The sequence below is a fragment of the Lepidochelys kempii genome, chromosome 6 (assembly GCF_965140285.1).
Source record: "Lepidochelys kempii isolate rLepKem1 chromosome 6, rLepKem1.hap1, whole genome shotgun sequence".
Lineage (NCBI taxonomy): Eukaryota > Metazoa > Chordata > Testudines > Cheloniidae > Lepidochelys > Lepidochelys kempii.
Genome location: NC_136385.1, coordinates 27,356,306 through 27,384,077, shown reverse-complemented (window position 1 = coordinate 27,384,077; position 27,772 = coordinate 27,356,306). Strand labels below are relative to the sequence as shown.

At 43.7% G+C, this 27,772-nt stretch overlaps 1 long non-coding RNA gene across 3 annotated transcripts in view; it reads left to right on the top strand.

Annotated features, from left to right (window-relative positions):
* The first annotated feature begins 441 nt into the window (after nt 1-441).
* The window catches only part of LOC140912598 (uncharacterized), a 40,804-nt gene continuing 13,473 nt past the window's right edge, over nt 442-27,772 (top strand). Inside the window, exons 1-4 of one of the 3 annotated variants that reach the window (XR_012159324.2) lie at nt 442-724; nt 4,396-4,515; nt 10,279-10,457; nt 23,678-23,892. This is a non-coding gene — a long non-coding RNA (uncharacterized LOC140912598). Of the gene's footprint in view, nt 725-2,497; nt 2,586-4,395; nt 4,516-10,278; nt 10,458-23,677; nt 23,893-27,772 lie in introns of those variants that run through there. The other 2 variants (XR_012159323.2, XR_012159325.2) reach the window with 2 other exon arrangements.

Below are 27,772 nucleotides of genomic sequence, written 5' to 3'. Positions count from 1 at the left end.
TGGAGTGAGGTTATGGTCAGTCAAAGGTCTCTAAGCATGACTATTCTGTGTTCCATATCAGACTACTCCCCTTCAGTGATTTCTGTCCAATATCAAAGTTGCTCAGTGTTTATAGGTTGAACCAAGGTTTTTGTAGCCAGAAGCATTGCAAGTTTCACCTGGTATCTGAAAGATAAGATAGGTTCCTTCCAGCCATGTATGTAACTCAGAAGCCTGAATGTATTTCCAAATGTTTCCAAACTATATGAAACTTTTTGAGTCAGCAAACTTGGACAGAACTTTGCAAATGATTGACTTTAGGTTTAGTTTACATTCTGAGCAAAGGCACAGGGTGGTTCTTATTTTATTCATTCTCTTTTAATCACCCCTTCTGCTCTGCAGTCATCCCCCACAGTGAAGGTGCCAAGATCAGGACTTAGCTAGTAGCTTTATTGATGGGGAAAGCAGACTGGCACACAGCTCCCCCTTCTAGCATTGCATTGGCTCTGGAGTGGTGACTTGAGTGAAAACCTGTTTTTGCAGTATTTGGAGCAGTTTTCATGTTACTCAAAAGGCACAGAGGGAGCAGATGCGGAGAGTGTGTAGTCAATTCTCTGATCACAAATATGAAACTTTCTCCAAAGATGCCGACTTGACTTTGTGAAGGAAGGCAGAACTGACCAGCTGCAACCCTCCTGCTCACCCACCATTGAACTCAGCTGACAGATGGCTTGGCATTTTTTAGGTCAGTGAATCAGCCTTTCCTACCCTCACCGCTTTCCTAATATGTAACAAATATCAGCTAAACACCATGCCGAAGCATACCATAGAGTCCTTTTTTAATCCTAATACACTTGAGTTGTTTGAACATACTATTGCAAAACAATCCTAGTTCTTAGACATATGTGTGCTACTGTGTAGCTCCCGGCCCTAGCACCTTGGCAGGTGATCTGGTCAACTTACGTGAGCAAGATTTCATCAGTCATTTTATGGGAGACCTCAAAGGAAAATCCAGTTGCTGCAGGAAGCATTGCTGGTAGCACTCTTGCCTTTGGGACAATGGTGAACTAAACAGTACAGCTAATGGTAAGAAACCCCAGATCAGAACAAACCATAACAGCGAACACCCGGCTCTTGACAAAGGATCAGATTCCCCAGTGCAGCCACTTTGCACCATTCTGTTGGTATCTTCTGGCCCTACAGCCCAGGAAGGATTGCTCCAGGCAGGGGGTGACCCCACCCTCCTGTGACTTAGGGCAGCTGTACACTACCGGTTAAGTCAATCTAACTTACGTCGCTCAGGGGTATGAAAAAGCCTTCGCCCTGCCTTGAGTACTGCAAGTTCCGCGCTGTCCACACTGGTGCTATATCGGCGGGAGACGCTCTCCCTTCGACATACCTTCCGCTTCTTGCCACGGTGGAGTAATTATGCTGATGGGAGATTGCTCTCCTGTCGGTATAGTGCGTCTTCACCAGACATGCTGCATCAGTGCCGCTGCACCGATGTAGCGCTGTGGTGTAGACTTGCCCTTAGAATTGATGTCACCACTTCTCTTCTGTGCTGGGAGCATAGCAGAGGAAAGGGGGCTGACTTCAGTGGCAACTGTTCTTAGAACCACTGAACATCAGGTGCAAAACTTCCCGTTGCCCTGGACTGATTTTCATCCAGCTAAATGACTGTGATTTGGAGAGAGAACCCAGATGGGAAAAGGAAACCTTTCCGTGGCAGGTTGATTTTGAAAAACGGCAGCTGTTTGAAGCAGCTGAAGAGGGAGACATTGGGAATGTTAACAGTTGTGCTGCTGGAGAGGGAGAGGTAGGCAGAATGCAGGTGAGGCTGCCATAGGAACACTTCCTCAGATGGATGACACTGTCACCGATGTGGTATCTATATCAAGTGTGTACACTGCTGCAATATCCTTTGAGATGCAACATGGACGTAAGATAATATTGTTGATAATGATGAGAAGTAATTTACCACAGTAATCTGCAAAATCACATTCACTGCTGGTGTTTACCACTGAACTTCCTAAAAACGTTGGTGCTGACTTGAAAATCTAGACTTTGTCATTGATTATTGGCTGGCTGTTTATTTGTTTTTCTTCTTGTATCCTATCCTAGTGCTAAATCCTGCAGTCAGGGCTGGGTTTACAAGTAGGTGGCATAAACCTAGGGTGCTGAAGTTTTAGGGCCTTCCCACTGGCCCCATGCCAGCTGGGATTAGCGGCAGCCAAGGTTGGAAGCCACGGCTCCAACATGGTTCTAGGCCAGCTTTAAGAGTAACCCATTATTACTGCTCCACACTGTGCTTCTGGTGTCGGACCGTCTAGCAACCAGCCCTGCCCGAGTCCTTCATCTGTGACTTCAATAGGAACTTTGCTCAAGCAGGGGCTGCCGCAGACCATGGCCTGAGATTTCACTTCTGTTGGTGCAAACAGAGTAAATGAATAACAGGAAGCGGAATTGAATCAAAGTGAGTGAATGTAGAGATAGGGCTTGAACCAATGATGTGCTGAGCAGCCTCCTCTCCCATGGGAGCCATTCGACTTGCGGGTGTGTAACAGCCTGCTGAATTGGGCACCTGCAGAATGCTCAAAGGCTTTGGGGTAGGGAGAGGCATGTTTATATAGTTATACACTGCTGTTTATACAGTTCCTGAAATGGCTGGCCTATCTTTGTCTGCCAGACTTTGGACTGTGTGTTTTGGGCTAAGAGTTCTGTGTTTTCCTTGTGGGTTAAAATTAGAAAGAGGATAAAAAGAAAACAGCTCTCAAACACAGATTAGCCAGAATGAAACCGTCAAGCTGCTATGCTGGGGAGCATTGGGGAGGGGGAAGCTTTGCATCATCGGTAGCAACAACAAGCCATTGGTCTTCTGGCACTTGTATCCACTCCAGTGTTATTTACTCTGGAAAGACCTATCCGTTTCTTCTATCCCTAACTGAACACAATAATGAACAAATAACAATAGCATAATGCAAATGATTATTACAGGCCCCTGCTAAGTTTGTGCTAGGCACTCTACAGACTCATAGTGAAAGAGCGTCCCTGCCCAGAAAGCTTACATTCTATCTTTGGTAGAATATGAGTGACTAAACAGAGGAGCAGTGAAATCAAAGGGTTAGAATAAGACAGTATAACCTGTGCCTACATCATCCCAGCTCCTTAAACTACGAGAAGATTCTCAGCCTCAAAAATGTGCCAGTTTTGACAGTCCCAGCACTGGGATGAGGAGAAGAGGAAAGATTTGATGTCACTGTGGGTTTCCGGGACCCACAAAGAGCAAACCTGCTGTCCAGCTAGGCCTTTTAGTGTTGGGAGGAGCCAGCCACAAGGAGCCCAGTCAGATACTCAGTGGACTAGTGCAGCAATTCTCAACCAGAGGCCTGGGGCCCACAGGGGGGCCACGAGCAGGTTTCAGGGGGTCCCACAAGCAGGACCAGCATTAGACTCACTGGGGCCCAGGACCGAAAGCCGAAGCCCTGCTGTGCAGGGTTGAAGCCCAAGACCCTGAGCCCTGCCACCCAGGGCTGAAGCCAAAGCCTAAGCAATTTAGCTTCGCAAGGCCCCCTGTAGAATGGGCCCCCGGGCAAATGCCAGACTTGCTGTCCCTTAACCCGGGACCCATCAAATGGGAACAATAGATCTTTCTCACAAAATGCATTAAAGGTACTTAAATACTATAGTTTATGAGGAAAGGGCAGTTAGCTATTTATTTTTCTCTCAAGATATATCTCTTTGTCACTTTTTCTTAATCTCCCTCTTTTCTCAGTTTTTCATTCTTTCTTTCCGCTAGCTTACCCCCTTTCCTCTTTCTTATTCCATCTTCCTTGTGCACCTGTCACAGGCTCGCAATCTTAACAAATCAACTCTTTCCCTGACCACCTAACTGAAGTGAATTTGATTCTCAGGATATTATGGTGCTGGTGTCACCCCAGGGCCAAGAGAGATAAGCAAAAACAAATACGGTGGTAGCTTCCCGCTTAGACCTCAGTGCTGACTGCAGCACCCCTCCATCTCCAGCTCTGGGCCTCCTTACGGGGCTCTGCCGGTACAGACCTCTACATACTATTCCAGGTCGATCCATCTCTTGAGCAGAGTAACTACTCATTGTACCAGAAAGTGTCACGTTTTGTTAGTCCTTTCTAAAATAGATATTTTCCTGTCTGAATGGAATAGCATTTTCATTAATAAAGCACTGGTTATATGCAAGGCAACCCATTGGTTTCTCCAGTCAACACACAAGTGCCCCAGGCATTTGGGGCATGGCCTTGGGGGCTTGACCTCTGAGCCAGTATCACTGTTTAAGCAAATGAGACGGCCTCCTCCCGGCTGTTACAGGGAGATAGGCCTTTTGTGAGACCTTGGCTTGACTGTCCTTCCGGTGATCTTGGAACCAGATTTTTTTCCCTGCAGCTGAACAAATCAACACCAGGGTGAGGATGTGGGAAGAGAAAGGAAAGTGGACATAGGAGCAGACTATGCTGCAAAACATTCACTTTCACCACGGTAGCAGAAGACTCGCAAGCGTCATAGGTGAGTGAATTGGGGTAATTAAAGTAGGCTGCTGTTGGCAGGGGAAGCTGTGCTGTCCCCCCCAGTTAATAGCAGTAGTAAATAATAAGAGTTTGCACTCCCTGCCCCTTTCGTTTGATCTGGGGACCTCCAAGGGCTTAACAAAGGTGGGAAAGTGTAATTGTCCCCATGGAATATTGATCATAGTGCTGTCAGAGGACATTCTCCGGATTAGACATTCTCTGTGTGCTTGAGGCTGTTCCTGAGAGCTCAGTTAATATAGCAGCCGACTGAAAGGAAAAATTTTCTCCGTGGGGAAGCTGGTGCTTGTGCTGCTGGTGAGAAGTGGGAGGTAGGGTTCCTGCTGTTGGTGTTGCAAGTGAGCACAGGTGAGATCAGAGATGTGGGACTCACAATATGCAGGTGCGTAGGCGGGGCTCCTGCTGCGGGTTGGGGGGGGAAGTGGGACTTATCATGCTGGAGGAGGAGGCAGGTCTCGCATCATGGGTGAGGTAGGTCTCGTGTTGCGGCAAAAGGCAGGGCTCATGCTGCAGGTGCGGTGCGGGAAGTTGGGCTTGTCATGGGCCTGATCCAAAGTCATTGAAGTCAGTGGAAAGGCTTCCCAGTGCCAGCAAAGGTGGGGAAGCATGATTATCTATGTTTGCCATGCAGATGCCATGCAAGTAACTCCTGAGGTTCAGCAGCACCTGGCTGGAACCCCATTCACAACGCTGAATATAATCACGGCGCTTTCTGTGTTCTCTTTACAGACTGCAAACGTATAGAACATGACCATATAGATGACCTTCCAGGCATGCTGTAAAGCCTCCCTTTTTCCCCACAGGCATCTGGAGAAGACAGGGGTTTGCAGACAGAAGAAGAGGGTTGTATGTTGGAGATGGATACAGGCGCAGTCTTGCAGTTTTCCTGGGGGAATAGAGGGTTATTGGCTAACTGAAGAATTGTGTGATTGGATTTTGGAAGGACTGAATTAGGATAGTGAAAATGTAAAAGATTGTAGTTGTGTGTGTTAATCAATATAAGATGCCCAGAGCTTAGGCTAGGTTCTGGATTCATTGAACTGATTAAGTATTATAGCTGGTGTTGGTCGCTCCCACTATAGTTAAACAGTTTTCACTGTAACCCTTTGAATTCACAGAGTCCTTTCCTAGATTCACCTTTGAGGCTGAAATTTTCCAGACTTGGTCTCTGCCAGAAGGTGAACTTTTATTCTAATTTGAAGCTGTATGAGCTTTTCTTCAAGGCACCTTGTGCACTCGGGAACCCCTTTAAACGGGTGATCTTAGAGGCCAGGGAGAATTCCAGTGGGACAGCCCTGCCAGGGCATGGAAGCAGAGCCGCAAAGGGGATAGGTCCATGCAGGGGCATGGAGAGTCTCAGCAGATGATCTACACCCCAGTGTATGGTTTCAGAGTAACAGCCGTGTTAGTCTGTATTGGCAAAAAGAAAAGGAGTACTTGTGGCACCTTAGAGACTAACCAATTTATTTGAGCATGAGCTTTCGTGAGCTACAGCTCACTTCATCGGATGCATACTGTGGAAACTGCAGAAGACATTATATATACACACAGAGACCATGAAACAATACCTCCTTCCACCCCACTCTCCTGCTGGTAATAGCTTATCTAAAGTGATCATCAAGTTGGGCCATTTCCAGCACAAATCCAGGTTTTCTCACCCTCCGCCCACCCCCCCCCCCAAACTCACTCTCCTGCTGGTAATAGCTCATCCAAAGTGACCATCTCTTTAAAATGTGTATGATAATCAAGGTGGGCCATTTCCAGCACAAATCCAGGTTTTCTCACCCCCCCACCCCCCTCCAAAAACCACACACACAAACTCACTCTCCTGCTGGTAATAGCTCATCCAAAGCGACCACTCTCCCTACAATGTGCATGATAATCAAGGTGGGCCATTTCCAGCACAAATATAGGTTTTCTCACCCCCCCACCCCATACATAGCCCAGTGTATGTTGAGGATTTGACAGGGTTTTTGGCCTGGACCCCTAAATACTTCTGTAAGGAGAGGTGGACAAGTGATGCCCCCTAAAGGAAATATGCAGAGGAAGTTCTATAAGGGCCTCGTGGATTTTTCTGGCCCTCAGTCCCTAGGACCCATGAATGTCCAGCAGGGGTCTACTCTGTGTCCCTCCCCTCCCCCCCAGTTAAAATCATGAGTAGTCACTGGATCAGGTCCTGTGAGAGTCACTATAAAATCTGACATGCTTAGAAGAATATTAGACCTACCAACTTAGTTTAGATGATGGGAAGTAGTAAGGGCCATTTTTATGTATGTCACAAGAAAACACAAAGGTACCAACATGGTGTTACTTGACTAGCGCTGTAGTATTTTGTATACATATTTTTTTCTGGTTAAATATTTTGCTTAATACACATTGTTTTATTTTTCTCATATACTCTAAGAATACAGGCTGTATGGTGCTGTTGAATTAACCTTGCTGTTGGCACCTTAACTTCCTGCTTATTTGTGATTTTTAACTGTGCATACTGCACGTTACAGTAAACTAACTGTTTGCCTTTAATATATATTGTATAAAAAACTACCTTAAAAGAACATTAAGACTGCAAGGTCAAGTACTCAGAAGGTAGGAAGTGCCAGAATTAAGGTTGTCCATAGCCACTAATTGTGTGTGCCCAGAATACATAGGGTTAGATTTTCAGAGGATCTGAGCACTCACAGCTGTAACTGAAGTCAATGGGAGCTGTTCTTTGACCGCAGAAAGTGCTATCAAAAAGCTAAGTGTTCTGAAAAATAAAAGCCTGCATGTCTCCAATTGGGCACGCAACATTTGTAGAAATGTCTGATAATTTTTGCCTTAATCTCTCTGTGCCTTAGTTCTCCAGCTGTAAAGTGGGGAAAATTATAACAGCTAATCTCACAGATCTGTTGTGAGGATAAATTAATTAATGTTAGGGTCAATGCATTTTGATAGTTTGGTGAGAGCACCATAGAAATGCCACAAAGGAAATGAATAATTCAGTGCAGAGTTTGGACAGTGTAAAGAAAATAAGGCCTGGGGCCACATATTGAACACAGAGCACAAAAAAGTCTTGAATAACTACCCATTTGCTAAATAAGGCAGGAGTCCTGTGGAAAAAAATGGCATGTGATTGTGTAATTAAAGACCGTAACATAATGCATACACAGAAGGAAGCAACCTTAAGCCTGGCATTTCCTAACTCTTGAGCACTCATCTTTGCAACCTTACTGTTCTTTTAATTTAGTTTTTTAACATAATTTATTATAGAATATGCTGACTCCTCATGTGGCACAATATGTTTTGAATCTATAAATTCACCATTAAGATTTTGTATGAGAGTGCAATTTGGATGTGAATGCCTTATGGAGTGCAGGAGTGCATTATTAATAGCATTGTAGGCGATGTGAAGGCGGCAAGCAAAAAATGCTAGAGATTTTCCCCCTAACTTCATATTTCTGTGCTTTTAAGGTTTCTGGTGGGCAGGGTGTGGTGTGATGAAACCTTAGCTTGTCACTAAATGTAATTTTTGGTTGTGTTAATACATATTTATGACAGAATATGCCGACGCATCACATATACAATATATTTTAAATGTCATGCAAATCAGCCAGTTTGGTGACTGGAAAATACACATTGCATATTTGAGAGAGAGGATGTCTAAGGGGTCTAGAACATCACCATTACAAGATCACAGTTTTCTGAAGCTAGATTAAAACTAGAACCTGAGATAAGACAATATTTTTCAACTGAGACACATTGATCCTGTGACATTGTTTGGTGACAGTGACTTTATCTCTACTACAGCAGTCAGTTTTGATCACTGCATTTGATGGATACTGGTGGAGTAGAACCACAATTTCTCCTTGTCAACCAGATCAAAAGGGCTTCAGGGGGCACTGGATCAGGTCCTGTAAGAGCCACTATAAAATCTGACATGCTTAGAAGAATATTAGACCTACCAACTTAGTTTAGATGATGGGCAGTAGTAAGGGCCATTTTTATGTTGGTCACAAGAAAACAAACTCATCCTCACACCATCATGATTTTGCTTCACAAAGCAAAGCAATCTTAACAACACAATGAGAGATGACATTGTGCTGGTCTGATATAATGTTAAGGGAATGTCATAGAATCATAGAATCATAGAATATCAGGGTTGGAAGGGACCCCAGAAGGTCATCTAGTCCAACCCCCTGCTCGAAGCAGGACCAATTCCCAGTTAAATCATCCCAGCCAGGGCTTTGTCAAGCCTGACCTTAAAAACCTCTAAGGAAGGAGATTCTACCACCTCCCTAGGTAACGCATTCCAGTGTTTCCCCACCCTCTTAGTGAAAAAGTTTTTCCTAATATCCTAATGTCCACGACTCTGCACACCATTTTTGGAGTACTCTGGACTGCCCCATTTAATCTGTCATCTCACAATATTGGGGAAACATAGTAATCCTTAACCCATAAGAACATGTTGAACCTCTGCTGCTCGACCCACTTATGAGGCCTGGCATAAAATTTAAACACACAGAATTCTGTCGCAGATGTAAGCACGTTGTTTCTAGGAGCATAGAAACATCGGAATGGCCACACTGCATCAGACCCATGGTCCAGCTAGTCCAGTAACCTATCTCTGACACTGGCCAGCACCAGATGCTTCACAGGAAGGTTGATGAAGACCCTACACTGGGCAGATGTGGAATAATCCAAATCTCTAATAGTCCGAGATGGTCTTAAACCCTGTGGCATGAGAGGCTTTTTTTTAATCTCTTTCTAAAATTATTGTGAGTGTTAACTATATAAATCCGGATATTTCTGTTACCCATATAAATGTCCAGTCCCTTTTTGAATCTAGCAAAGTTCTTGGTCTCAACTACGTTCCTACTATTTTTGCTCTAGTATTACTATTTTTATAGTGCCATAGGCATGCTTGGCACTTTATAGGTGTCAAGTAAATTCTTACCCTGAGGAAGTTACAACTGAGTTGAGAGTTTGAGAATCCAAGGACAGAACCATACCTTCAAATCAGAGAAGGAGAGATAAAGGTGAAGAGAGAAGGAGAAGCAGAGGGAGAAGAGTCAGAAAAGAATGGAGGGCAAGTGAAACAAGAAAGCAGGCAAGGAACAGAAATTGAGGGAAAGCCACGGATTTTACCCCAAGCTGCCAGCACATTAACATTGAAATCTCGACTTGGATCTGGATCTGTTGACACAAACCAGATGCTTGCATAGGGGTTGGAAGCAATTTTACCTGTTACATTCCAAGTGCTTTCCATGTTAGCAACATAAACTTCATGGCCTGGAGTGATTGTATTACTTCTGCCTGTCCCTTATCTGCTATGTAATCTCATGGCCTAAAGACATTATGTACTCTCTAGCCTCTCTCTGATAAAAATAAAGCATATAAAAACACACACACACACACACACACACACACACACACACACAATCCCAAGCCAAAAATTCCCTTAGGGGAACATGTTGTGACTAGATAAGAGCAGGCTAGATGGCACATAGCTACCTCTTGTGCTGATTGGGACAACTGGTGAGGAGGGGTGGAGGACAGAGAATGGAATGAGGTGGTTGGGGGACAGATAACGAGAGAAGGAGTAGAGAGGATGGGAAAGAAACTAAAGAGGGAGGCAGAATGGAGCAAGGAGAAGGGAGCCAAAGGAAGCTGATGGGGACATTATTGGTCTCTTGGAATTGTAAAAAGTGGCTTTAAACGTAAGTATAGTGGCTGAAAAGTAACATTTAAAAAACTGACATTTCAGGAGCATGTGCAACTGGCCCTTCTTGAGCTATCACTGGAATATGAAAGCAGGACCTTCAACACCAAAAGGATGAGCCTCTATCAGTTGAGATAAAGAAATACATCCCATTATAGGCACGTATAATGGACTCATTATGTGGACCTGCTACTAGAAGGCAATAACCCTTGTGGGTTACACAAGTATGTAACAACTTTCCCTGATGTTCTTTGTGCCACATCCTAAAACCAATGCTTTATTATGTGTAGTGCATGGATCTGGTTTGGGGGCAGATACTCCTGAGTTCTAATTCCAGCTCTGCCACTGATCTCCTCTTGGGCCTTAGGCAAGTCTCTTAATTCTGTGTGTCCATATCTTCTGTTGGAAAATGAGGATAATCTATACACTTCAAAGAGGTGCTGGGAGGGTTCTTTAGTTAAGGTTTGCATAGTTCTTTGAAACATGATGGACTAAGTGTTACTGAGGTGGAGGGGAGGAGAATGAGAGGTAGGGACGGAAGGATAGATGATAGAGAAAGAGATGGAGAAGGATAATGAGAGGAGGTGGGTTGAGACAATGTGAGGAAAGAAAAAAGAAACATGGATAGCTCAGCACCTCTGAAAATCAGGCCACTGGTCTATGCCTGAATTTCCACACCTGAGTAATAACACATGGCCAGATAGCGCCTTTGGATATCAATATGCTACACTAAGGTTTACTCCCAATTTAAGGCCCTTTTGCACCACCCAAGCAGTGTAAAGGGGCCTTAGAGTACCTGAGAATCAGGCCTATTGTGAAGCTTAATTGGCCAGTAGTTGGACAGTGACTTTAAAATGTAAAGAGCCATCAAAATGCTTATTACTTGATCATGTATCCCTATAATGTGATTGTCAATGATCATACCATTAGCATAAACTTTTCCTAAAATAGCAACCCTGCTCACTTTTGAAGTGTGCTTCATTCAAAGGCAGGTAAGCACTGTATTGTCAAACTCATTCCCATTCCCCTGCTCTAACCTCTAGACCAGGTGCCCTCTCTCATTTCCTATAGTAATTGAAAACATCTGAAAATTCTTCCTTGGCCCTCCCTCTGCTTTGCTTTCCTTTCCTTTCCTTATTCTTCAATATTTTAAGGAGAACATTAATCTAAAACTTGGATTACATCCTTATTTTATCACACTAACAGTCACCACCATGCAATAACTTGAGTTGCAGTTTGCCTGCTCTTTGACAAACCACCACAAGAGAAGAAGACAGTCCCTCAGTGGGATCTCAGCTGCATGCCAGTGGGATATTTTATATTTATATACTTGACTCAACCGGTGGGAGCATGTAGTTAACACAGAAGACAACTATTAGTGGACAGAGCTATGTGAAAACATTCCCACCTCCTACTGGTTTCACTGATGGGGGATGAACAATTTTTTCACATATGTTCTTTGCATAGAAAAACACTTCTTGTTTTTGTCTTGAGCTGAAAATGCAGAAGGTGTGATGGTTTTGCATGGATCAGTTTATGGACCTTCCACTGCCCCCACTCCCTGCTTCCATGCACTTATTAATATTCATATTGCAGTGGAGCATAGAGATTTCCACCACTATCAGGGCCCTGTTGTACTAAGTGCTGTATTTACCCGGCAGAAAATGTCAGTCTGCCCCAAAGAGCTTACAATCTAAGTAAACAAGACAGACAAAATGTGAGAGAAAGAAAGGATTTATTAGCCCCGTTACAGAGTGGGAACTGAAGCACAGAAAGATCAAGGGACAGATTTTCAAAAGAGCCCCTTTCCCAACTAGGCACCAAAATAAATGACCACTGGGTGCTGAGCTCTGAAGACCTGGCCATAAGTGTCACAAAGGGAGTTGCAGCACTTTTTGGAAAATGTTGCCAATTTTTTTGGTGCCCAAATGGGAGCTGAGTTCTTTTGAACACCTGACCTCACCTCTTGGATGCAGGACAGCTGAGTGGCTCCATGTGACTTGCCCAAGGTCACACAGGTAGATTAGGGCAGAGCCAGCAATTGAGGCTCAATCTCCTCAGGCCCAGGCCAACACCTTAACCACAAGAACAACCTTCCTCACCATTTTTGCCCACCATGTTATGCCAGTCATTTGTGCCAGGAAGGCCCTGCCATACATCTGTTGCCATGGGAGAAGGTTATCCAGCCCATGGCATGCTACTGTGACTTATGTCCATCTCCACTCCTCCTCTGGATATTCTGCATGAGACTGTGAGAAAGGACACAGACCGGGGACAATGATTAACAAAGCTTTTCTTGTAATCAACAAGCTTCAGGCCATTCTGAATTAGTGTAGCGTACATCCCCTGGGAACGAATAGTCCTCATTAACTCAATGTAGGACCAGTTAGAACAGACAGTGACTATAATTAGCATGCTCAGGAGAATACATCTAAAGCTGTTTGGACACATTCCTTAGACCAGTCAGCAGCAAAATTGTTCTCACAGCTGTTCCACCCCCTACCTTCCTCAAAAATAAAGCTCTTTGGCCTTAACTCACCAACCCACAAAGCCTGCCATATCAACTCTCAAGTCCTTTAGCTCCTCTTCTGGTTCTCAGCCTCAGACACTTTCCACAGACTCCTAGGGTATTGTATATTCTCTACACGTGGAGTTCCAGTCTGAGCCCCACCATGTCCCCTTTGTTCTGCTTTGGGCCCTAGAGCAAACCTAAACTGCTAGTTGGGGGTTCCCCAAGTGTAAGAGGAACCAGCATACCTGGCCCTGTGTCATCCACCTGTACACAGTACCTTTGTGCACACAGAATAGAGGCATTAGACTAAAGAACCACTATTCCAGCAAACAAAACCATTTTACGTGAAGAATGTTTCCCAAGACTGAATATTAATGGCTCTGAACATATCTGACGGAAAGTGGAGTTTAGAATTTGAAGAGATATTGGTCATCACTATTTTTGCAGAGTTCAATCAGTTCTATTCTTCACCCTGTTTATGATGTAATAATACCTACCAAAGCACCCTCACTTGGGGGAAATAAGTAAGGCTGTGTGAACATGGCAATGTTCTTTCTTCATGATCTTTCCTTAGAATTATTTCTTGCAATTCTGCTGCAGGCCTTTGTAATGGAATTTTTAGCAAATGGCAGTTTCCAAATCAAATTTCAAGATTTTGCATCTTTTTGTGGCAAAATACCCAACGCTTTGGGTTTCCCAGAAAGAATTTTCAACATTTTTTTTTTAATTTAAGGTGGTCACTTGAAAATAGCACTTCTTCAGTCTTATGTGCAATTAAATGGTCCAATTTGACATAATAAGCTACCCTTTCTCAAACAACAGCAGCAAACAGATGGCACCCAACCAAAAGGACATTTTGGACCAGTTTTTCAAAACTGAAATTAAACAAATCTATTTTCAAAGGTTTAATTTTGTTGTGATGCTCTCATTGCACACAGCCATTGAAATAAACAGAAGGAGCAGGGGAACAAAGAATGAAAATATATGAGAGGGAAACAGATGTTCTTTGCCTGGTCACAATCGTCCTGCCCTTCCCACCTTGCCAAGTGGGAGATGGGGCCCAGCTAGATCTCAGCTATATGTGAAAGGGGTGCTGGCAGGAAGCAGATCCTTTGTGTAAAAGGTGTCTGGTTGGAGAAGACTGAGAACCCCAGCCTCTTTTGCCCCCCTGAGGAACAGGGAGAACCTAGCTCGGACAATTCTTTTCGCACTGGTTGCCAGTGCTGCTCCACCTACTGGAGGAAAGGCTTAGAGCCCTAGAAACTCGCCAAACAGTCACCAGCTCCTCCTGCTGGTCTCACTTCATATTCTACCACCTGAGTCGTCCTCATGTCACCAGCCAGTGAAGAGGCAGAAGGAAGGAGATGATGCAGTAGCTGAGTGCCTGCAAGACATGGAGGCACTTCAATCTTCCTATGGCAGACACCAGGAATGGAACTGGGGACATCTAGAGCTAAAAAAACATGTATCTGTGGCTTCAGCTAAAGAGACAGCCTCTTTTGCTGAGAGCTTTAATAGAGTCCCATTCTCTGTGGATCAGGGACAGACGGGGACACCTAACACATACTGACCCTTGGGTTATATAGCATTATGGCCAGTGCAGGGACCGAGATGGAAGGCTTTGCACCTTCTCTATTCAGCAGCAGGCAGGGGCTGGATCTGGCACAGGCTAGACTCCCCTAACTTGTGCCCATGGCTACCCTCCCTTCTTTGTTGCTGCAACCAACAATCACCTGAGCACTAGACTGCCCTGGTCACACCTCCTCTGCCTTTGATCCATCCCCCCTCTGCCTTCAGTATACCCCCCACTCCATCTTGAAGTTCTCCTTGCAATAAAGGTTCCAGTGAGGAGCTGGTGAAGAGGCCCTCTCTGGCAGTGTTATTCATTATGAGAGTGTGTGTGTGTGTGAGCGGGGTGGGGGAAGAGAGACACCCCTTAATTCCCACTCCTTTGCAATGCTCAGTCTGTCCCTGTGAGTTCAGCTCCGGGAGCTACGCCACTTCTGAGCCATTAGAATTGCCATAGGCCAGCCGAGATGGAGCGCAAACAGGCTCAGGCCCCCTGGGACAATGGTGATGCTGTAGAGTGGGCAGACCACAGCAAATACATACAGCTCAGCAGCAAGGAAAAGGCACTTTGTTCCTTTAAGTTTTCCACTTTGAGGTGTCAAAACAAATCCAAAGGAGTGTGCATGGGGGGGCATAATCTCTTATCCGGAACACCTATGAGCAGTGCTGTTTTTCAGGAACATGGCTTTCAAGGTCTTCCTTGCAGTGGCAGCAGCTTGCAAAGAGGCTATGTTGTTATTAAATTAATGGATTACATTTGGAGACCAATTCAGAAGAAGATACTGGGTGCTAAAGCCATAGGTCCAAATCCCTGAAAAGAGCCTGCTGCCAAGCCCCAGTGTACTGAGCCAAAGCACCTGGCTGGGTGCCCACTCCATGCCTCTGATTCCACAAGTAAAGGCACACCGAGAATTCTCAGAACCAGGCTAGGACAATATTTGCTCACAATATGTTAAAGCTTAATTCCAGTGATCCCTGGGGCTTCCTGAACATGTCCCACATATGGCACATTTCCAGGCTTTATCTGACCCTCCACCTCCTCACACGTTCACAACTGGGTGATGAGCACGAAGCAATATAGTGCCTCACCCCTCGGGTTAGATGGAATGAACGCCGCCGCCTAGCTAAAAACAAAGCCCTGCACTAGATCTTTGTATTTGAAATGGTAAGAAATCCCAAAGGATTTCTTGGGGACCAGATGGCACTATGAAATTAGCTTGGATTGAAGCGGAAGGATGGTCTATAAGGCACAGGACAGGAAACCTGCATTCAAGTCTTGGCCCTGCACTGATTGCCTGTCTGATCTTGGGCAACTGCCTCAGTTCCCATCTGTCAAATGGGGATAATAATACTTCCTTAGTCTGTCCTGACTCTTTATATTGTAAGCTCATCATGGTAAGGGCTGTCTCCTGACTGTGCATAACCAGCACCTAGCACAATGAGGCCCTGATGCTGATTGGCTATGGAGCTCTCTTTCTCTCCCTCCCTCCCTCCCTCCCTCCCTCCCAGAGATCATCTTTCTCTGTCCACTCTCAGCCAGACTTCCAAGCTTCTGAAGCCTTTTAGTTCCTCTGACCCTTCTGAGCACTCTGCAGCAACAATAGCAGTGAAGGCCTTTGTCAAGAATGGGATGCATCTTTTGGAGGGCATACAATGAGGCACTCAGAGTAAAGACTAACTCACTGGCTGAGGCTATGCCCCAAGTAAAACCAGTGTATGCCAATTGAAGAATGAAACAATCTAATCAAAGGTCTGAGGTGACAATACCTCTATATTCCAGCCCTGAAGAGAAAAACGGCAGCCATGCACTGGTCTTTGTGGTGGAGAGAAGGAAGAATCCAAGTCATAACATTCCCCCCTGCTCCCATACAGGAGATGTACCGTCGGAAATAACCCTTGAAGACCACCACTGATGAGATGATCGGTCACCTGAGGGACTTAGAATAAAGGCAACTCTCACAAGGCTAAGATGGAAAGAAGGTGGAAGGAGGCTGGGAAGTGACAGAGGAAGGATATGAGTGGCACTGGTGACCTGAGATCAGCTGACATGGTGATAAAGGAACTTCTGTTGACCTGGCTGATAGCCAATTAATTAGTGCTGCCTCACCATATCTGAGAAGGTGGCAGGGGACAACATCAACTTCCAAGCACGGAATCATGGAGAGATGCGTTTCACACCATTGCATGCTTGGAATGTTGCAGAAGGCTAGAATGTTAAGATGGCCACATGATACAAGGAGCATCTTGCTGATCCGCAGCTTGGGGTTGGTCATAGTACTTTTGAGTCTTTTGCTCCAGGGCCTCTACGGGACACCTTACTCCTGGGCAATCTGACTGTTCATGGCAGGAGTTCAGGTCACTCATGGACCTTTTCAGAGCCCAATTTACAGTCCCCTTGCCTCTCGCCCCTGGTGGCACTTCCCAAGTCCCACAGCTGGAAGCAGCCCTAAAGGGCCTTCGCTTATATTGAGTTTGTAGTGTCAATCTGCCCCAGACCAAAGGGGTTGAATGAAAAGGTTAGCAGCTGCCTCTCACTGAGGCCCCTTGCTACTGGATCTCACTAGAAGTCCCCAGCAGCCTCCCTTTCCTGGGAAAATCCCACCCCCCACCCGCCACGCACACTTTCTGCTGCCAGTCTCATCCTTTTAAGCTCCACTTCTCCAGGTGAACCATGTTCTGCTGGTGTGCCTAATTGATGCTGCCTGAGTGCAGGCATGCTAGCTAGCCTTTGCACAAGTGGGATGGGGGGGGGAGGTCCCGTCACACTCACAGATAAGCTGAAGGCACAAGGTCGTCTGGGAGTTAATCCTGCCAAAAATAGTGACACCAACACAAAGGCCTTCCGGTGGTAGTGCTGGGATTAGCAACACAGAAATCCCAAGAGAAGAATTGAGTCACAAAGTCTCTGTTGAAACGTTTTTTGCTGGAAAATTGGACGTTGGGGCAAATGAAATTTTTTTGCAGAAAGTATCTGCCTTGCTTGAAATTTTTGAAGTTTTTTTTAAGTTTTTGTCCCACAACTGAAACATTTTTGGTTTTCTGATGAAAAGTTGAAATTTTCTGATGAAAATGTCTATGAAAACAAACATTTTTTTTCACTTTTGTCAACATTTTCCATGGGAGTCGGGGGACAGGTACATTTTCTGACAAGCTCTGCTGCTTGGCAAAGCTCTTTAATCAATGGGTCAGGGTCAGGGAGCAATATTCCAGCTCCTATAGCAGAATTGCTGGTACTGAAAAGCTGATAGAGCTCTGGCTTGTTGAAGTCTGGACATAGGCAAGGAAGCATTAGCTTAAGATAAAGTCAGCCAGTCCTGCCACACCAATGGTAAGCAAGACTCCTAAAGGTTTTATGACAAAATGCAAATGCACACATAGAAAGTTGACCAATACGGAATTTGCCAGATACGGAAGTACAAATTAGCCACATCCCATAACACTATTCTGCTCCCAGGGAGTGAAGCACAGAGGGGAAGTCTGTTCTGTACATCTTTCCTTGGTAACTATAACTTGATGTCCAAGGAGACAGTTCCAATAATGCATGTAAGCTGGATGGTGCAGCAAAAGGGACTAGAGAAGAAGTGACTATCAAGAGTACAGGGATGGAGCAGGCTAGAGGGATCAGTAGTGACAGTTTGGCAAATTAAACAGACACTAGACAGTGCTCTTAGCCTAAAGAAATGTACAGCAGAGAAACTCAAAAGCTGGCCTTTGTAAGAGGTATGATGGCCATATAGCCCCTCCAAAAGATGGTGTGACATACCCAGGTACCACAGAGACAGTTGTAATGAAGAATTCCCAGTGGAAAAGCAGACTGGGGAAGGGGTGGAGGGAAACAAAAGGCTTGATGGGCAGGTTTGTGGGAAGTGGCAGTTTCTATAGCAGATAGCATGCCCCTGTGGGATGCTGAAGTTCTGGGAGCTATTTAATGCCCTGGCTTACAGGATATTATTCAGGGTGCATGCCTCCTCCAGGATGGAAAGAGGTGGAAGTAGTTGCTCTGTAGATGGTAATCTGTAAAGAAACGAAATACTCTTGGTTGCACTAAATTGTCAAAACAGAGGTCCGCCCAAAGCAGAGCCCTGGCTCAAATAGTGCAACACTGCTATTGGCCTCCAGTGACAAGCTACTACAGAGCTTGCGACCTGCACCAGAAGATAGCAAACATAGCCAGATGTACCTCTCATGATCGGAATCCACATGGTAGTAGTCAGGGCCTGGATTTGGAGGAAGAAAAGCAAAAGGAGAGTTTCCTGAGGGAAGGGTGTGGAGAGAGGAGCCACAGTGTAAAGGGGCCTTAAAGGGGGCAGAAAGAGCCGCTTGAGAATATCCCCTGCACTGAGGATCCCCCACCACATCTGGTGAAGTGCTCACATGAGCTCTCTACATTAGCCCTGCTCCCAGCTTCGGGCATTGGGGACATGGCCAGAGAGCCATGCATTTCACCATTCTTTGCTTCCTAGGGCCAACAGGAGCTCATGGGAAGCAGAGCATACTTTAGAGGATACCTGAGACTAACCTACACTGGAGGCTAAGCAGGCCCATGCATTACCCCGGAATAAAGGAAACATAAAGGTGGCTTAAAGCGGGGCTGTGGGCAAAGACATTTTTGCCAAGTGATTTGCATGATAATTTTGTGGAGACTTATCCACGTAGTATACACTAGATGCCAAAAGGTTATGAGACAAACAAGTAGATTTATTCACAAACAGTGCCCAGGGGTGAAGGCGACCAAATATTAAGTATACAGACATGGCATAGAAAGAGACCAAGAAAAATAAATATACACATGATATTTTTAAAAGGCTTTGATAAGGCAAAATAGGTCAAGGACCAGTGAGGTTTTCACAGAGGCTGTTAGAATCCACAGGGCAGTAGGGGTTACAGAGCTGTTCTCCACCCTGAGCCTAACCAAGCTGCTGTGACACAAGAAGTTAAATGGTTAGATTGCCTCAAAGGCATTAGAGCTGCTGGAAACTTGGTGGTTCTGCTCTGCTGGAATTCATACAAACAATTTCTTGGGTTTCAATTATTCTTATGGGTTGGCTTCTGAACCCTATACCCACTCTGTTTTTTTAAGTATGGATGATCCCCAACCAAATCCCTTGATCCTGATCTAGGTCTGGGATTTGAGTTTTCAGTGCAAAAGTGTAGAATGGTCTGAATCCAAAAACTGATTCTAAATACCTGGAAGATTGGGGGGAGGGATAGCTCAGTGGTTTGAGCATTGGCCTGCTAAACCCAGGGTCATGAGTTCAATCCTTGAGGGGGGCCATTTAGGGATCTGGGGCAAACACTGGGGACTGGCCCTGCTTTGAGCAGGGGGTTGGACTAGATGACCTCCTGAGGTCCCTTCCAACCCTGGTATTCTATGGTCTTTCAAGTTTATTACTAATTGAATGTATTAATGGTGTATCATTATAGTATTTATTATTATTTATAACAATGGCTTATTTTATGTTATTATTTAGTCCCTGTATAGGTCCATGCCCCTAAGAATTCATCTTTTATAATATAGTGTAAACAAGAACAGTACATGGAGACAACAACACGGGGGGCAGGGGAGGCATGCAAAGGGAGGAGAAAGGTGCTAATAATATGAGTATGCAGTCAGTTAGGACCCTAATGCACATATGTTACATGGGAACCTGGGACTTGCCATAGTGGATCAGACTTGAGGTTCATCTAGTCCAGTGTTCTGACTCTGACCCTGGCCAGTACCAGCTGATTCACAGGAAAGTGCAAGAAACCCTTCACTTGGCAGTTATGGGGTGACCTGCCCCCAAGGACAGTTTCCTCCTAAGCCCCACAAGTTAGAGTTGAGCTTATGCCCTGCAGCATGAAGGTTTATATCCCTTTCCAACCTCCTGTTTATTTTCTTAATATTTCCTCATAACCTCTGATTATTCTTGCAAATTACATTGTAGCTTGTTTGGAAGGTATTTTTGAGTCACTACAAATTTTGAACCCACCAGTTTGGAGTATTTGGATCCAGTAGATTGGTTTTCCCCATTAAAGAGGCATGAAGCTTGGATCCTTGGTTTTGGTTCAGCTTATCTCTAGTTTTAAAACCAAATTCCAAAAATGCAAAGCAAAACTCATTCAAAACTATCGGTTTCATCTGGTGCCAACCATAAAGCAACCAAGGTTCATTGACATCTGGAGCTGAGCCTGTTTCCCACCTCAGCCTACTGCAGGGTGCCCCCACCCACTTCCAGATGACTTCCTTAATATATGGTGCTGGTGCAGGACCTGTAAGAACTACTCCAGGGTCTCTGTTAAGCGTATATACCCTGGAGTAAAACCAAGATCTGACCTCCATTCTACCCAGCCTTCATCTGGAACTTGAACCTGTAGGTGGTTTAAAGACTTTTGGATAATAAATAATAATAATAATAATAAAAAGAGCAAAAAGGTTTTTTTGTGCAGCTTTAGTCTATGCTTTCCATTTCCAGTTTGCCCATTCCTAACAGACATAGTAAAATAGACCAGTATATGACAATGCAGTTCACTTCATTGTGTTGCTAAAGGGCTAGGTCCATCACACTTTTATTTTGCTTTGGGGTTTAATTTTATTCTCTTTGGCAGTGGAAGTTAGCGGTCTAATTAAAATTGGGTTAAAAATCATTGTCTGTCACCGAATGATGCCGAAATGTGACCTTTTCCACAGTTAGGGACACACACCTGGATAGGTATAATTGTGTATAGAAAGGGTGCCATCTGCTGAAATGTCTTATGCTTCACAAGACTGCAAGGCAGTTCTTTGCTTCCTTTAACATCAAGAAAGGAGAGTGAGAACATGGGGTTAATGTACATAATGCGATCAGGATGGAGGCAGCTAATTTTATAGTTCAATGACAAGTTTACAAATAGCCATGGATAATTTTCCCAAAATGGTTCTTACAAGCAGAACAGTTCATGCAGTGGCTAAATGCACAATCTTTTCACCTATGTATAGTGATTTGGGCAAAAATAAGAACAACTGGAATCTCAACCCAACCCTTATACAGAACTTGCTCCTATTTGAAGGTTTAGATACTTGATCCAAGGTGCGTTCTGACCCAAAAAAGCCCCGTTAACATTCATGATTTCCTGGGCTAGATGCTGTCTTCAAATCTCATCTTTGTGGCATCACTAGGTTCACACCATGGTGTACTTGATATGCCACTGCAGCCAGCCTGGGCCCCATCGGCTGAGATCCTACAACTGGAATATCAACAAAAGTAGGGATCCTTTCTGGGAAGAGAAAAAGGGCCAGGGGAGGCGATAAAGTGAGGAACAGAGAATGGGGACTTACTAGCAGTCCAGGCCAAGGAACTCAGCCAAAGGGCTGATATATTGTGGGGGAGGAATCAGACCACAGGAGTACGTTGGGTGTGAGAAGGAGTTGATAAAGGAAGTAGGTGGGAACTGGAGGAGTTTTAACTAGAGCTGGTTGGAACATCATTTTGTCATTACATGCGGTTTTGTGTGGAGATCTATCAATTTCTATGAAGTTTTCCTCTGGCAGGTTGTTTTGGAGGAAGAGGGGGTGTGAGCCGGAGGCTTTATAGCCCAGTTGCACTGGCCTGGGATATGGGAGACCCGGGTTTAAATCTCTGCTCTGCTTCATTCAGAGTCATCTGGAATGAAAAACACTGCTCTTAACCTGGGTCTTCCATCACCCAGGCTGGTGCCCTAACACAAAGCTAGAAAAAGAGACATCACTACCTCTCTTCACGAATTGAAAAACTCTAGTTTCGATCCAAAACCAAAGATTATGACACAATTCTGCTTTCATGAAAACATTCAAAAGGTCTTGGCTTCATTTCAATGTGGAATGAAAAGAAAGGTCCAGAGCTGCCACAAAATGGAATTGTCATCTTCTAGACAGTTCCAACATTAACCCTTGTCAGACACATTAGGTACTGGCTGCTGCTAAAGACACTGGACTAACAGAACAATAGTCTGATCTGGTATGATAAATCTTACATGTTCTTTTTACTCCTTGAATTTATATATTCCCTCCCGCACCTCTCCCCAAAACATTGTTAACACTGAGTTAAGGTTTCTAGACTGCATGTCTCACCAAAACAAACATCACTGCAAACGTGTACAGCATGTCTTGGTCTTAGGAGAGCTACTTCTGCTGCCAGTCTCATACAACACCCCCTTAATGGAGTGAAACTAGGGGTGGCAGAACTTTCCCACAGATGGAGAAACAACTGCTTCCATTCAGCCCACACTCCCTACAATATTGTATATCAGTAGTGCCCCCAGTGTAGTCTGTGAGCCACTGGTGGTCCGCTGAGACCAGGTGATCATCACATGGTTCTAATTCTCCTCCTTGTTATCACCTGCTAAATTACATTATAAAATATATGCCAAAAATAGGATCCTTTTTATTTTCCTCCTAGTGTTGGAGTGTTTAGGGTTTTCATCAAGCTTTGTTCTGCACCCAGAAGGGCTAGATTTTTTTTTTAAATAAAGCTGAGATTTTCAAGTAATAACCTTATTCCAGGAATTGAGGCTTTAAGAGAAAACACCAAATATCATGAGACTTGGGATGAAATTAGGAGAGTTGGCAACACTTGGATTTCAAAAATGTTTTCCATCCTGAACTGGGAAGAAAAGATTCAATCTTCAAATGTTCACTAACTGAAAATGTGAGAAAAAAATTGAGGCAGGTCAGCTGGAACATATTGTTTCAATTTTAACTTTTCAAAAATATTTATTAAAATGTAAATTAACTTAAATGTTAAACCAAAAAGTCATTTTGACCCAAAACCCAGAAACCTTTAGCTTATAAAATGTTGAAACATTCAACAATTTTGAACCTTTAAAACACACACACACACCGTTTTTTTAAAGAGGAAATTTGTCACAACTGACCCTTTCCTGCAGTTTTGGTTTGGATGAATTGGCATTCTCCAGTAAAAGAAACGTTACATGGAAAAAGTCTTGATTAGCCCTAATATATAAAGAGACATGCTGTACAAATGTAGATGTTACATGATTGCAAGTGGGAGGGAGGTATCCATGAGACATTCCATCCACTAAGATATAATCCACACTATGAAAAAGTGTGAGAATACCTTTTTTTTTTTTTTTTTTTGGTGTTACTGTTGCAGGAGAAACACAGAAACATGAACTCAGGTCTTGTCAGATTTTGATCATATGCAGCAACTACTCAATGACATATCATTAATTACTCTCACTATTAAAAAATTATGCCTTATTTCCATTCTGCATTTGTCTAGCCTCGACTTCCAGCTCCTTGAGTCTATCATATAAGGCATGTTTTCTAATCATGTAATCATTCTTGTGTCTTTTTGCTGAACTCTCTCCAATTTATTAACATCCTTCTTGAATTGTGGAAACCAGAACAAGACATGATATGCAGCAGCCGTCGCACAAGTGCCAAATTCAGAGGTAAAATAGCCTCTTTACTCCTACTCAAGATTCCCCTGTTTATCCAAGGATTCCATAAGCCTTTTGGCCACAGCATCACACTGGGAGCTCATGTTCAGCTGATTATCCACCACAATCCCCAAATCTTTTTCAGAGTCACTGCTTCCCAGGATAGAGTCCCACAATATGTAAGTATAGCCTACCTTCTTTGTTCCTATATGTGTACATTTACATTTAGCTGTATTAAAACACATAGTGTTTGCTTGTGCCCAATGTACCAAGCGATCCAGATCGCTCTGTATCAATGACCATTCCTCTTCGTTATTAGTTTTCTTCCGGGTTGTTAATAAATATGTTAAATAGCGTAGGGCCAAGACCAATCCCTATGAGACCCCCACTAGAAACATAACTGTTTGCTGATGATTCCCCATTTACAGGTCCATTTTGATAACTAACTGTTAGCCAGGTTCAAATCCATTTACTGTGTGCCATTTTAATTTTATATCATTACTGTTTTGTAATCAAAGCGTCCTGTGGTACAAAGTCAAGTGCCTTACAGAAGTCTATTACATCAACAACTCTTACCTTTATCAACCAAACTTGTGATCTCATCAAAAAATCAAATTCATTACTATCAACTTGCCTTTTCTTCCGTTTGTTATATATATATATTTTTTAAATTTTTTATAGCTGCCTTTACTTCCCCTCTAAACCAGGTCAGTTTTTTAACCAATGTGTCCTTCTTCCTTTATTCTTGCTTTTTGGTCATCTAGTAAAGTGTTCTTAAACAATTCCCAATTAAACAATTCCCAATTAAATTAAGTGTTCTTAAACAATTCCCAATTATCATTCATTTTTTTCTGAATAATTTCTTCCTCCCAGATGATTTGGATAATTATTTTCACAATTTTGTGAAATTGGCCCTTTTAAAGTACCAAGAATATATATTACTGGTCTGGACTTTATTTTGCTTGCACTTTTTAATCAAATGATGATCACGTGTACCTAAGTTACTAGTTCAGGCCCTGTGTGCCATATACAGCGAGAGATGCATAGGGCTTTTTTCCCCCCTTGCCTGGGGTGGGGTGCAGGGAGGGGTAGATTTGCTATGCAAACAATGAAGCAGTTAAAGTTGAAAATGAATGGGCCACCCAGCTCTCCCTTTAAAACCTACTCCAGTAGAAAAGTCGTCAGGGGCAGCCAAATCTCAGCATTTCTAGGAAATATAAAAAAACAACAACAACCAACAAACCAAAACAACCCCCCCCCCCCCCATTTTCACAAGAATCTGTCCTTGATTCAAACAGAAACATGGCAGTTGGGAGAGAACTGATTGTTCAACAGAAGGTTCAGAAGAACAAATAAAAAAGCATATTTGTTCAGCGTGTGATGAAGAAATTTATGAAGCTCAAGGAGACAACTGTAAATTGTATCTATTAAAGTTCAGACATTTGCCACTAGGGTGAGGAATCAAAGGGGAGGCGGTGGGACAGGGAAGAGTGGAGTGATATCCAGGATTGAGTGTAAGATGTTTCTTACAAAATTATTCCATGGATTTGTCACATATTGTATAAAACATGTGCTGATTTCCCACTCATGCAGTTCTCTAATGAAGATGTTCTTCACAAGAAAAGGGGCAGAAGTCTGCTAATGAGACCAACACATTTGCCCATCAGACTCTTCCAGAAATGCAAGGGGTATCATTAACATGTACCAAAAATGTGAAGTAATGGGAAACTGCTAAGATCTTTTGACAAAACACTGCAATGACGGTGTAGAAAACATTCCAATTCAGCAAATCCAGTTTTTCTGCATGCAGGAAGTCAGCAAAATGTCGAGGATCATCTTGCTCCTCTTATTCCAGGCAAAGCTCAGCTAGGTAGCAGTAGAACCATTTTTATTGGCTGGTTTGGGGAGTGCCCACTATTAAGAACCATGTCTAATCTCTCTCCTGTTCATCTGACCCGAATTTAAACCAGCCAGAGCTGAGATTAATTACCCTTCGTGGTAGCAGATCAGCAGCCGCTACACAGAATCAATTTGGGCAATAGGGGGGGTTGATCAAAAGAAAATGCCCCCCAGGTAGCGTTTGAGTCTGCTGCTGTGTTATTGTAAGAGGCTGGGTGCCAAATTGTTGTCCAGGGATGGTAGGGAGGGTCCTGTGATAGTCATTTTCATTCAGCAAGCCTGGCAAGAATAAACTGAACATATCCAGACTTGCACAGAGGAATGATCAGGGTTTCCGGCATTCACTCACCCCGGCATTTCTTGCCAAAAATAGAGGGAGACATGTTGAAAACCAAATCCCAGTCCGCAGCAAAGCTCTGTGCCACTCAGTCTGTGCCACTCAGCCTCCCCCTTCCCACTGCCCTACCCTACCCTGAACACACTCCACATGCCCACCTGTTGGCCTTTTGTATCTACCATATGAGGCCTTAGCATCTGCTCCAGTGCAACCACAAGTTGTGGAGATGGAGGCAGGAATTACTGTTAGAAATTCTATGGCTCATCTTTCGCCAAAGATCATATTCTATTACCATAATGGTCCCTTCTTGTCATCAAATGTCTGAGTCTCGGAGCCTAAAATATGGCCTGCAGCCTCTCAGGTTTTCTTTCTCAAGTCCTGGCACTTCTTAAATACTAAGAGTCAGGTTCTCTGCTGGTGTAAATCAGCATGGCTTCACTCAAGTCAATTGTGCAATGCCCGATGTACACCAGCTGAGGATCTGGTGCTAAGGCTCTCGGATACGAAGGTGGTAGGTACCTTTTAAATAATAACTGGGTAGGTAGACTTGTTATGCTTATATCAAGCCCACGAGATTTTTTTTACAGGGGAGATGGCAACACACTGCATTTATTGAAGATATAATAATTAGCATATGCTTTTTAGTTTATATATATATACACACACACACACACACTATGCACACTGTTTTACCAGTTCATGTTAGATCTATCTCTGTTCCTTCTGGGGGAACAGCTTCCATTAGCTGTATTGCCCTAATGAGGATGGGCTTAAGAGAAACATTTTGTACAAATTTAACATGTGCAAAGGGAATTTAGCATTTCAGTTGTTTAGTGGAAACCACAATGAAAAGCAAGAAATGCCAAGTCAGTCCCCAAAATATCAGTGAAGGTCTTTGTGGTTGCCCAAATGGCCACTGATGCTTTGGTGTACTATTCACAATGGAAACAGACCTTGTGACCCCAAAAGGAAGCATGGTAGTATGAGGCAGAGATGCTGAAATAATAGGAAAATGTATTCAGGGAGGACAGGAAAGATGGTCTAGAGGACAAGCTGCTGGACTGGACCATGAGACCCAAGTTCAGTTCCAGGCTTAGCCACAGTCTCCCTCCATTATCTTGGGCAAGTCATTTAATCTATCCTGTGCTGCAGTTCCCCACTTGCAAAATAGGGATAATGCCTCCCTACCTCACAGGGATGTTGGGAGGATACAATCCATTAATGATTGTGAGGAATGGAGCTACTATGATGATGAGGGGCAGATGGGTAAATGATTCTGCAAATGATTTCATTCAGCCATATTTTTGCCACTTGCTATTCATTTTTCCTTCAGTGTTTAGAAGTTCAGTCTCTGTTCACACGAATATTTGTGGAGCTGCTGTTCATTATACAACTATCTGTATTCACATCTGGATAACATTCATACATGAGGAAGCTATTCACTATCCATTATTTGTTCTTTGTTACTTGCCACTTATTAAAAAGTTCCTTTTTAAGAAGTTCCAGTCATCCAATCAGGAAATGGAAACAATATCATGTGACTTATGCACCTAATCACATTGAACTGTTAATTCTAGTGCTCAGTTTGTCAGTAAACCACAAGCTGCAATTTGTTTGGATGACTAACTCAACAAACAACTTTGAACAATGAACACATTTGGGAAGTTCCTCACACTTTGTGCCCAGGAAAAGGGAAACATTGGTCAAATAATTTATTCATTATGAATATTTCACCAAGCTTTAACAGGAAGCTTTGTTGGGTAACAAGAGAGCACGAATTCCCTGACTAGCCAAATCTCACTCACTATTTAATGAAAAACAAA